The sequence below is a fragment of the Bicyclus anynana genome, chromosome 4, assembly GCF_947172395.1.
Source record: "Bicyclus anynana chromosome 4, ilBicAnyn1.1, whole genome shotgun sequence".
Taxonomy (NCBI): domain Eukaryota; kingdom Metazoa; phylum Arthropoda; class Insecta; order Lepidoptera; family Nymphalidae; genus Bicyclus; species Bicyclus anynana.
Genome location: NC_069086.1, coordinates 16,549,457 through 16,563,387, shown reverse-complemented (window position 1 = coordinate 16,563,387; position 13,931 = coordinate 16,549,457).

Here is a 13,931-nt window from a genome sequence, read left to right as displayed (position 1 = left end):
TATAATTACCCATCACATTTTCAAAGAATAAAATCAATTTGATGAAGCAGCGAACAACGCCGATGGCAAATATAATCAAACTTTACGGACCCATAAAAAGTTTGTTGCTAACGTGATAATAAACTTACCGAAAGATTAATGGAATTACGAACGTGTGTTGGGCCCGATATTTTATGAGGGTAATTCGATAAAACCGGGCAACTGCTATTTTTTAGATAATGTACGTAGGTCTTCTTCAGGCACTGAGGACAAGTCTTCGATGCGTGTTGCTAGTGATGACCTATGGTTCCGAGACTTGGTCGCTAACTATGGGCCTCTTAAGAAGGTTCAGAGTCACAGAGCGGGCGATGGAACGAGCTATTCCAGGAGTATCTCTGCGTGATGGAATCAGAAATGAGAAGATCTGCAAAAGAACTAAAGTCACCGACATAGCTCAACGAGTCGCGAAGCTGAAGTGGCAATGGGTGAAGCACATAGTTCGAAGAGCACTAGAAAGCGCAGTGTTGGTCGATGGACCCCCCACCAGGTGGACTGACGACATCAAGTGAGTCGCAGGGATTCGCTGAATGGATCGTGGTGTTTGGAAGGCAAAGGCCTATGTCCTTCAGTGGACGTCCACCAGCTGATATGATGATTATGTACGTAGGTACACTCAATGTGGATGTACTGACTTACGTATCCAACACTTGGCAAAAGCAGCACCAAACCGATACACTAACTCGCTCGCGATACATTTTTGCCGGTAGGGTGGTGTAACTAGCTACAGCCGATGTCTACCACCAGACCTGAGCCAATTTAGAAATTAAAAACCCTAAATTCACCGCAGCTTTTTTATTTATTATAATCTCATCTGAAGGTAAATGATGAAGTAATCTAAGATGGAAGCCAGCTAACTCCAGACCCTTTCGGTTACTCCGCGATATCGTACCGGAACGATAAATCGCTTGGCGCCACGTCTTTGTCGGTAGGGTAGTAACTAACCGCGGCTGAAGCCAACCAGCCAAACCTGGAGCCAAAGCCGGGGATCGAACCCAGGACCTCCGTCTTGAAAATCCACCGAGCATACCAATGCGCAACGGAGGCCGTCAAAGCAAAGTTGGAACCCAGGACCTCTCTGTTCAGTAACACAGCGCTAACAACTGAGCCAGAGAGGTCATCAAAAGATGTAATAACTCGCTGAGATATAATGATCTAGATTTCATCATCATCATCATATCAGCCGATGGACGTCCACTGCAGGACATAGGCCTTTTGTAGGGACTTCCAAACATCACGATACTGAGCCATCTGCATCCAGCGAATCCCTGCGACTCGCTTGATGTCGTCAGTCCACCTGGTGGGGGGTCGGCCAACACTGCGCTTACTAGTGCGGGGTCGCCATTCCAGCACATTGGGACCCCAACGTCCATCGGCTCTTCGAACTATGTGCCCCGCCCATTGCCACTTCAGCTTCGCAACTCGTTGAGCTATGTCTGTGACTTTGGTTCTTCTGCGGATCTCCTCATTTCTGATTCGATCACGCAGAGATACTCCTAACATAGCTCGTTCCATCGCCCGCATGCCCAGCGTGGTCAGTACTGGGCAAAACTTAGTATGATCTAGATTTACGCCATTTTAATATTATACCTAGCTTTGTTAAACTAAGGAAATCGACATGAAAGTTCTGTTGTCTATGGTTATTTAGGACTCGTAAACAACTAAATCTCGTGGTGTTCCAGTCACCATTGATACAATAGACTTATTGTCATGAGAGAAAAACATTTCGTCACGGGAGAAAGACATATTGTCGACCAATAGCGACAGAATCGAAAATATCGCTTATCGTTTAATAACATTAACAACTGCTGAACACATTAGAGTATGAAATTTAACTAGCTAACTAAGCTAACTTTCATCCCAATGATCCAACTCGAATGGAATTTATGCTACGCTGACCAAAACCGCGGACACAGCTACAAAAAATACCTGTGTGTAAAAGCTAGTAATATATTATTCTGGGAAAAGATAAGCAAAATTAAAGGAAACGCGAAACGGCTTCCATTCCTTTTTTGAGGGACATAAACAATGATTGAAATCTACTCTCGAGCACCGAAATTTCGCAACAAACAGATGAACGTTGGTGAGAATTATGGACCATTTACAACAAGCCATTTCTTTTTACCCCATTTTCAGGGTGAGCGAGTAACGGTGTAGAAAATCTGCAGACACAGCTCGAGGGATAGAATGATGGATAGAGTAACTTTGGGGAAATTAAAACTTATCGCGAAAATAATTGACAAATGTAAGCACACTGTACAAGGGTTGTCTTCGAGCGTAACAGTCATTTATATTATACGAAACTTGAAAGGTATTTCCCTTGGGAATAAAAAGGTGGGAAAAAAGAAGAGAAAGAGTTTTTTATAACAATACGATACGATTTACCTCGTTCCTCATTCAAGCACATGTCTCATTTAGGTACATTTGTATAATTTAAGATAGCCGAACTCATGAGGAGAGACAATTTACAACTTTTTGTCTGTATTACCCGTTTTTAGGGTAAATGAGTGACGGTGTATAAAATCTGCGGACACAGAGCTCGAGGGATAGAGTGATGGATAGAGTAACTTTGGGGAAATAAAACCTAACGCGTAAATAATTGACAAGTGTGCAAGGTTGTCTTCGGCGTGTAACAGTCATTTATTTTGTATGAAACTTGAAAGGTATTTCCCTTGGGAATAAAAAGGTGGGAAAGAAGATGAGGAAGAGTTTATTTTATAACAATACGATACAATTTACCTCGTTCCTTGTTCGAGCACGTCTTATTTAGGTACATTTGTATAACTCATCGATGTTTTTGATAGCAAGACTCACGAGGAATGACAATTTACAACTTTATAACTGTTTTACCCATTTTTAGGGTAAATGAATAACGGTGTATATAATCTGCGGACACAGAGCTCGAGGGATAGAGTGATGGATAGAGTAACTTTGGGGAAATTAAATCTTATCGCGTAAATAATTGACAAGTGTACAAGGGTTGTCTTCGGGGTGTAACAGTCATTTATATTGTATGAAAGGTATTTCCCGTGGGAATACAAAGGTGGAAGAGGTTTTTTGTAACAATACAATATTACAATCGCTCAAAATCGTGTCTCCATTACATGCTTTAACCTTGATTTTTGCATAAGAGATTATATTAGGTACTAGTGGACGCTTTACGGTTTCCCTAGCGAAATTACCGTTCTCGATAGTATACGGGGTTAAACATACTCGTACCTGTACTATATGATGGCGTTATAACAACTTTTTATCAAGTTCTCTGAGAAATGTATCTCCAGAGACAAAGAAACACTTGTAAAAGGACCAAATTTTAATCCAAACTAAAATAACTAACTAACCTAACCCAACCTGCCTGTCTAACCCATTCGTTTCAGAATTGAGAATAACAAAATAACCATAGACATGGTAATATTAGATACGGCACAACCCTGGAACAGATAAAAGATTTGTAAGCTCACTTGTAACATTGAGCTTTCAGCGTTTAAAGTTTAATTTCAGGGATCGATCCGAGCGACGCAGCGCTTCGAGATATTGCGTCAGCTGAGATAATGCCGGGCACAAAACATGCCGCTTTACAAAGAGATTTGAGATGTTTGCCCTCGCCCTGAACATCTTGAGGCGACTTCAAAGAGCAATTCCACGCATATTTTTTCATTTGAACTTGAACAATGAATTAAATAATGCATCATGATCGTTTTACTGTAAGAAATTGTCAGGATATTCTATTTTTTAGAAATTTGCCAGAATAGTGAGCCGATTTAACTCAAAAACTTTTTCTCCGATCCGGATGGAATTTTCGTTATTAAAATCTATATAGTCATTGGGGTCAACAGCACACATTGGGTTAAAGGCAGTGCTAATTTCCCTGTAAAAGAATGTTAATGGGGGGCATGTGTATGATTATTATAAGTCAGTGGCGAGCGAATTACCATATTTTTTTAAAGAATGTTTTCCATATTCCCCTCTAATTAGTCATAAAATTTCCGTGTTAGGGACTGTAGACCTGAGTCATCATCATCATCATCATCAACCCATATTCGGTTCACTGATAAGCTCGAGTCTCTTCTCAGTATGAGATTGGTTAGGCCAATAGTTCACCACGCTGGCCTAATGCGGATTGGCCGACTTCACACACGCAGAGTATTAAGAAAATTCTCTGGTATGCAGGATTCCTCACGTTGTTTTTCCTTCACCGTTCGAGACACGTGATATTTAAAATCTTAAAATGCACACAACTGAAGTTGAAGGTGCATGCCCCGGACATGCATTCGAACTCACACCCTCCGGAATAGGAGGCAGAGGTCATATCCACTGGGCTATCACGGCTCTCACAGACAGACAAACAACAACAAAATGATCTAACAAGCGTTCTGTTCTTTTCCTTTTCAAGTACGGAACCGTAAAAAAAAATCGATGTTAGTCATGTCGTGAAAAATAATGTATCTAACAATGGTTTCCGCTTACGGAGCGAAATGGCTTTCAATGCGTACCTCAAACATCTGTTCGAGGCTTTGAGGGCGGATTACGGTGAAGCCTGGAGGCTTTACAATAGAAGCTGTCCTTTCAACGCCTGTTAGCGACATCAGTTGACGAAACTGAGATGTACGTACCTATAGGTAACCTGGAAATGGATTTAAGTAGAGAATAACAAGAAAACACGTAATTTTTTTATTAAGACTTGAGATACTGAAATGTAACCACCTATAGGTAACCTGGAAATGGATTTAAGTAGAGAATATCAAGAAAAAAGTGAGGTAATTTTTTTTACATGAAATATACATCATACTCACTGGTCTAGTTGTTAGCCTATGTGGCTACGGATAACGAAGTCTTGTGAATTGGAATCCTGGGTTGGGCTACAAAATACTGAGCTACTTTTCTTTGTTTCATCATCATCATCATATCGCCGATGGACGTCCACTGCAAGACATAGCGGCCTTTTGCAGGGAATTCCAAACATCACGATCCACCTGTATCTAGCGAATCCCTGCGATTCGCTTGATGTCGTCAGTCCACCTGGTTGAACAACACTGCGTTTTCTAGTGCGGGGTCGCTATACCAGCACCTTGGAACCCCAACGGCTCTTTGAACTATGTGACTCGCTCATTGCCACTTCAGCTTCGCGATTCATTGAGCTATGTCAATGACTTTGGTTCGTCTGCGGATCTCTTCATTTCTGACTCGATCACGCAGAGATATTATCATTATCTATACCAATATTATACAGAGAAAAATTTGATTGTATGTTTGTTTATTTGCATTGAATACTCTGAAAGTAATTGTTTGCTCTGAAACTACTGAACCGATTGGAAAAATTCTTTCTTTATTTTGTTGGGAAGCTATACCTTCTATCCCCAGTGGCGTGCACTTCATTCATGCATTACCCTAACAAATGTTTTGTTAATGCTTATCCAATGCACATTTGCCCAGTTTGGTTAAATTGTCTTACCCTGATCAAAACCTTATGCACACCACTGACTATCCCCCTATTTTTACGGGAACGGAACGGGAACCATGCGGCGTCAGCTAGTCATTAATATCTGATAATATAATTTAATAAGTTAAGATTAACACTTAGCCCGCCAACCCGTATTGAAATTGTGTGGTGGATCTCAAGTCTATACTTCCAAAAGAAAGAAGGTCTGCCCCTATAGTGAGCTATTAAATATCTTTGTCAATGAAACTCGTTAAAATTAGCTTTATAAATTGAAGTCTATTTTCCAGGTATTGCATAAAAGCGAGCTTTAAAAGCGTTTTTTCCGCCATTAGCATATCGAAGACAGTTTCCTAATTATAAAGCTCGGGGCGGAAAATGCTAACGAAGCTGCCGGGGTGGAGAGAAATTAAAAAGAATCTTGCATAGAATTCATTGATAGTTTACTAGATATTTTAAAGGATAATTTCCGTTGACATAGATATATGAAATTTGGCAAGTAATTCCATCTTATATGTATAGGAAAAAATCAGAAATTCAAATTATACATTTTTGATAAATTATAAAAATAAATCTAGTCTTTTTTAACAAACCTACGGAACCCTCGAAGGGCGAGTATGACTCGCAGTTGTCATGTTTTTTTCTGTTTTACACGCGAACTGTCTACTGTGTATTGCCAAACGCATGTCTGTACATTTTATTATTACATTCAAAGCCTAACAGACTCCAAAAGACACACAATTATACACAGTCTACCAAATCAGCTTGTACGAAAAACTAATATTGAATTTTAAAACACTATCATCAATATAACAATATAAAATGAAGTGTGGAGTTTAGAGACACTGTGTTTTTACTGGAAACTCCAAACCTCCCTACCAGCATGTGATTTGAATTTGCTAGCAAACACTAAACTTGGGTACATACAACAAGTACAATATAAGGGTGCATTCACATTTACTGTGTGTATTTAACGGACCTCAAAGAAATGGTTTCTATGTTGACTATTATTACTCAATTTATCTGTTCTTTTTTTTATTTTTTAACAATGTTAATATAAAAATATTATACAAAACACTATTTAAAAAATTTAAAATATTTTGACTATATTTATGTTCACCGATTTCTGCGTCATAATTTTTGGAATGATTTAAAAAATACCATTTTTCTTGCCTTAAAAGTGTAATTTATTGAACTTTATGAAGACCCATGCACTTTTATGATAATTATTTAAAATGTACTTTATTGATCTACAACAAAAATGTTTATATATAAACAATTCCTATAATTTATAGCAAAGCCCAATTGTCAATTTTACACACCTTTTCCCGTTTACATAATTTCAGAAAAGGTTGCGAACTTCTGATCAACATAAACGTTTGTTACCGAGCGTGGCTATTCTCTAATTAATCGCATCTTCACTCGCCTACGGCCGACGCTTTGAAGCGCATATTACATTTACGAGGATTTAATTATCCACCTTTGAGCGCGCGGCGTCTAATTGGGAACCTATCTACACGTATCAAATAGATCATATTATATTAGTTTCCTGTTTCCTGGAGCACAATCGTGTTTGTGGACTTTGAAAGTGTCCATTAAGCCTCGGTTACACACTTCCTGCGTCTTTAATTCAATATAATTAAGGCGAATGCTCATGTTACAGTGAAATTGCTGGTGGGAGGCTTCGGCCGTGGCTAGTTCACCTTACCGACATAGACGTACCGCCAAGCGAATCAGCGATCCGATACGATGTCGTGTAAAAACCGAAAGAGGTGTGGATTTTCATCCTCCTCCTAACAAGTTAGTCCGCTTCCAGCTTAGACTGCATCATCACTTACCATCAGGTGAGATTGTAGTCAAGGGCTAACTTGTACAGAAAAAAAAGAAAAACTTTCTTATATGTATATTCGCCTATAGGTAATAGATTTTTATACTTTCATTAGTGAGCATCTTATCTGAATTACCTAATTTATTATTAAAATCATTTAAAATATTGACTAACTGATAGTAGTACTATGAAATATAGTTTATATAAGACAAGGGTCGAATGTGAATTTTAGCAGAACATTTTGCTCTAAGTAAATCACAAAAAGTTGTGAACCTCTGATCAACATAAATGTATGTGATCAAACTTAAAAAGTCGAGTTGAAATAATTGTTAGTTGATTTTTAAAACTAAACTTTAATTACGATTTATTGAAATTATTAAAGTTTACTTACTACAAATTAAAGTCACAATTGGAATTGCAATATTAAAATAATCTATATGTTCTTTGTTTAAATAATATAAATGGGCACCAATATAATTTAGGCGAGTTCGATGCTAGACAGTTTAGTTTACACAGAAAAACCCTGGTTTGAATTCTGAAATATACAAGACTACGCATAGTCAACGCACAGTGTGAACTCAGCCTAATCTCTACTAAACTATTCAGTCATCAAAATGATTGAATATTCAAAGCAATTAGTAGCAAAACTGTAATGTCAATACCAATCTCCATCCAACCCAATCCTACGACTATTACACATTAGTGGAGTAGCTTTCGATCCGACTTCATAAAAGGAGGTTCTGTAGTCACTCGTCATTTTACTTACAGCCTATTTTATTTATCGTCCCACAGCCAGGTCCCCGTCTTATACCTAGTTAGTGGCGTTGACTATCTAGAAAGTTGTCGACCATTATTTAAAAGAAAAAAGATTTTGCCCTTACCAGCGTTGTACATATACGAAATGTGTATTTTTGTAAAAAAACATAATGATTTATTCACTCATAAAACTGACCGCTGTAACAATAGGCAAAAACATAAGCTAGAAGTACCGTTACAAAAAATGAGTGTTTACAAAAACAATGTATATTGTATGGCGGTAAAAATTTTTAACTATTTACCCGAAAAGGTCAAAGATATGACATATATTGAATTTAGAAACTATATTTTTAATAAATTAATAGATGCAAATATTTATAACTATAAAGACTTTTTTCAACTAAAATTTTGAATAATAATTGTAATCATTGACATTTTAAAAATTATGACATGACATTTCTCTTTTATTGTTTTATTGTTTTTTTTTTTTTTTGGGATTGTTATTTTTGTTTCTCTTTTGTAGCTAATATAATATAATAATCTCATAGCTATATTAACACTACGTTTTCATAAATATTTTGCACGCCGATAACGGCAAAACATGTTCGGATCGAAATGTATGTTTAATTTTATTAACCATATTGTATAACCCATGTTTTAAGCAAATAAATAAATTATTATTATTATTATTATTATTATAGGAGAGGGTATATGGAGCTTTGACCCACCACTTCGGTGATAATTTTATTTTTACGACCACTATCAAATGTTAACAGCTTGTCAATTATAGTACAATTATTAATTCCAGACAGTAAAATGACATTTCAGTGACAGTTGCACTTGTCATTTTACCGACTGGAATTAATAATCTTACTATATTTATTAATATACTAGCAGCTGTCGCGTGGTTTCACCTGTGTGGCTTCGTTCCCTTAGGAATACGGGGATAAAGTATATAATAAAATTAAATCTATCCTCTTTATAATATTAGTAAAGGTACACAAAATAAATCAATTTTTGAAGTATGTTCTGTCTAATGTTTATTTTGGCCAATCTCAGAAAAGGTTATGATGATTTTGACGAAACATTCGCTGCCAGATAGCTAATGTTAAAGGAGTAACATAAGAGTTACTTTTATTTTAGAAAAAAAAACGAGGTTTACATAGAAACATTATTAAAACCATTGGAGATAAAGTAGCGGGCATCAACTAGTGTCCAATTTTATCAAAGATTTTAAAATAAAATAAAAATATTATTTGTCTTAATTTCGAACGCTTCAGTGTGGCACTACCTTTATTATGATACTCGCTAAACTATGAATGAATTTTTAAAAATAACAAAATTCTAAATGAAATATTTCAAAATAATTTTATCTAAACATTAGAAATAGGTACGTGTTTTATTCCACGTCCGAACTATCAATTTAAATAAAACGTTTCGAAATGGTGCTCTTTCACAATGTTTGAATGAAAAATAGATGTGATTTGTAATTACTATATAAACACAGGTGATTGGGTCAGGGAGGTTATTGTCGCAATTTTAATAGGACGCATTACTTCGTAAAATGAATAAGTTGGTGCTTCTGATTTTGACGGTCGTACTTTGCCAGGTAGGTACTTTAAACTTGTTCTTTATTCTATACTAGCGGACGCCCGCGACTTCGTCCGCGTGAAGGTAGTTGTAAACTTTTAAGTACCCCTACCCTGCCCTACCCTACTCCTTCCCTACCCTACCCTACCCTTCCCCTATCCTACCCATTAAGGCTGCACACGCGACGGAAGCTTAAAAAATGAAGTAACTTCTCCCGTTTTCCCAACGTTTCCCTTCACTGCTCTGCTCCTATTGATCGTAGCGTGATGAAAAGTATACTATAACCTGCCCAGGAGTATGAAGAATAATTGTACCAAGTTTCGTTAAAATCCATCGAGTAGTTTTTGTTTCTATAAAGAACATACAGACAGACAGACAGTCAGACAGACAAAAATTTTACTGATTGCATTTTTGGCATCAGTATCGACCACTAATCACCCCCTGATAGTTATTTTGGAAATATGTTTCATGTACAGAATTGACCTCTCTACAGATTTATTATAAGTATAGATTGTCTATAGTCTTTGCCAGGTAGGTACTTTACACATAATCTTTATTCTATATTGTCTATTCTAATATTTTAAAAAAGAACAATTTGATTGTTTGTTTGCACTGAATAGGGCATGCATCCGATAATACTGAACCGATTTGAAACATTCTTTCGCTGTTGGCAAGCTACGCTATTCCTGGATGCTGTAGGCTATATTTCATCACCGTGTTCCTACTTGAACGGGAACAACGTGGGTGAAATCGCGCGGCCTCTCCTAGTAGATATATAAAATTCTCGTGTCGCGATGTGTGTTAGCAAACTCTTTCGAAATTTTTGGACTGATTTTTATGAAATTTTGTGTGGATATCGAGTAAGTCTGAGAATCGACGCCACTGGTTTTAGGTAGTTTGGCGTTTTTTAATTTTTATTATTTAGTTTTTTTTCAGAAATCGCTAGTATCGGTAATCGGTATGATGCCGTGTAGAAACCGTCAGGTATGGGTAGAATGAACGTCCATGTAAGCCCGCTTGCATTATACTTACATCTTCACTTCACACCAGACCCTGCATTCTGTAAAGTTACAGCGATGTGACATCGCTCATTTCCATGGCAACTTCGTTGTTAGTGACATTTTATTTTTGATATCCCATAGAAATAGAGTTCATATTCTAATAAAACTTGTTATAGGCGAATATCGACGACTATTAGGTAAATAGCGGAATCACAACCAGTGTGCCTAGTGGGAGTTTTCCATATTTTCATACTGTTACTATCGCGGTAACGTAAACGCTAATTTATATGGAATTGAAGCAGTTGTGCAGTAGTGCCACTAGATGGCGCTGTTTCAATTCCTTAGAAATTCGCGTTTACGTTAACGCGATAGTAACAGTATCAAACTGCCACTAGGCCCTCAGGTGAGATCGCAGTCAAGGACAAATTTTTCATAGAATAAAAAAACAATTCGTACTAATAATTTTTTTTTCACCATTGCCTTTCTTAACTTCCAGACCATAGAAGCCTACTGTGTAAACAGATGTGAACCAGCGGTCTACATGCCTGTTGCTACATGCCAACCTACCTGCGCGCCTTGTGCTACCCCATGCGCTACCCCATGCGCATGTTCTACCCCATGCGTTTACCCTACCCCATGCGGTTATTCTACCCCATGCGCGCCGCTCTGCATGCCCTGCCCATTACCTGCATGCTCGGTACCCGATTGCATGGACACTTGTTCATTGTGTGTCAACAGTTGTGACAGCGATGATCCAGAGTGCCAATGTCTGAAGGCTATATTCAACTTCCCGGATGTTGATTACCCGTCGTGCGCGATGGGAATTCAACGGTGTTATTGTTAAAACTTGTCGACATGCTTGGTAACTTGATAATGCAGCTAAAATTATAAATAAATTGAAATTAACTCTTGATTTATTGTTTTATTTATGCGATACTAGCGGACGCCCGCGATTTCGTCCGCGTGGAAATCAATGTAAACTTTCAACCCCTATTACACCACCTTTTTTATTCTTTACAAGTTAGCCCTTGACAATCTCACCTGATGGTAAGTGATGATGCAGTCTAAGATGGAAGCGGACTAACTTGTTGAGAGTAGGATGAAAATCCACACCCCTTTCGGTTTCTATACGACATGGTACCGGGACGCAAAATCGCTTGGCGGTATGTATAATTTTAAAAATTCTTGAATCACATAATATTTAGTTTTTTTTTTTCATGATTTATAAACAAGTTTTTAAAATTGTAACTCTAAAAATCTAACACTCTAACACTTTCCATACAAACTTTCAACCCCTATTTTACCCCCTTTTAGGGTCAAAAAGTAGTAATGGTTGCTCCAAGGTCCCATTTACTATTATACCAAAATTTATCTATTCAGCCGTTTAGCCGTGAAAAGGTAACAAACAGACAGACAGTTTTACTTTCGCATTTATAATATTAATATAGATTACGGTGAACTTTTTATACTATTTTTTTGTATACATAAATCACACGCCGTGTTGCATGGACTAGCTCATGACTAATAACCCTGTATGTGTACGAAATTAATCGAACATAATACAGGGAGTAGGTACTCTGACAATAAACACAATCATGTGTTTCAACTTTCAGTCGTCATCAACCCATATTCGGCTCACTGCTGAGCTCGAGTCTCCTCTCAGGATGAGAGGGGTTAGGCCAATAATCCACCACGCTGGCCCTCTGGCTGTGACTTCACACACGCAGAGAATGAAGATAATTATCTGGTATGCAGGTTTCCTCACGATGTTTTCCTTCACCGATTGAGACACGTGATATTTAATTTCTTAAAATGCACACAACTGAAAAAGTTGGAGGTGCATGCCCCGAACCGGATTCGAACCCACACCCTCCAGAATCGGAGGCAGAGGTCATATCCACTGGGCTATCACTGCAACTTTCAGTCATGAAATATAAAACATAGCTGAAAGTGTCAACTGTGTTTTATATTTCATTATTTTGTGTTTGTACTGCTTATGTTGAATTGAGTTTATAAGATATTGCTATTTTTTTTGTCAGGCGTTTTGTTCTAAGTTTGCCTACATTTGCCCGGATTTATTCCTCCAACCTTTTCTAAAGCGAAGAAATTAAATGTTTTACTATATTTATTTATATTATTTATATATTTATTTAGCATAATTATTCTAGGTCTAAAGTCTGGCAATAATAATTATGGTACGCCATGCCAACACACCCAAAGCAGGCCTAAGCGGACCCTGCAAATCTTTTGGCTAAACATAAATTATGCAAAAAGCCGGATCCCAAACACTATTTGAATAATCCATTATTTCTGTCCCAGGGCAATCCGACGCCTGCGTTTAATCGCCGTTTAAAGATTAACTTCGGTCCACCGCTACGAATATTTGAAAGTCCCAAATATTTTATTCAATTAGACTTTTTTTACAAATAGTACCTGCTTCCCGCCTATTTCCTATATATACGTGTCACCGCCTAGCGTATAGTAGCGTCATTTCATTTCATAATTTTACGACTTCCGGTTATTATAGTTAAATTTAATTAATTAATAATTAACAAAAACCTCAATCGGCCCAGCCGGGGATCGAACCCAGGACCTCCGTCTTGTAAATCCACCGCGTATACCACTGCGCAACGGAGGCCGTCAAAAATAGTAGGTATTGGGATCAACTTTCGTGCGCCGTTTTTATGAAACGTACCTACATGCAGTAAATATGTGCCGTAGGTACAATATAATGTCGTTGATTCCAAGGTATCTATTATTTTAACAAACAATTTTTTTTAAATATTTATTTTATACTAGCGGACGCCCGCGACTTCGTCCGGCCTTAGTCCTTTTTAATCCAGCCCTTACAGTAGTATCGCTGTTAAAATGGAGTAACTTCTCCCGTTTTCCTAACATTTCCCTTCACTGCTCTGTTCCTATTGACCGTAGCGTAATGAAAAGTATACTATAACCTGTGTAAAAACTGTTTCTACATAAATATATATAATGTAAGTAAACACAAAATTATGCATGTGTGCGCTCAGTGGAGAGCTCGAGAGGTGATCACTTTTTGCAGTGATTTTGTAGGCACGTAACATATCTAATAGTAGAAAATCTTTGACTTTATTACTTAAACGCGATTGATTTAGCAATTTAGCGTTCCGGTACGATGCCGTGTAGAAACCGAAAGGGGTGTGGATTTTCATCCTCCTCCTAAAAAGTTAGCCCGCTTCCATCTTAGACTGCATCATCAAGGGTTAACTTGTAAAGAATAAAAGAAAAAAAAACCACAGATTATAAA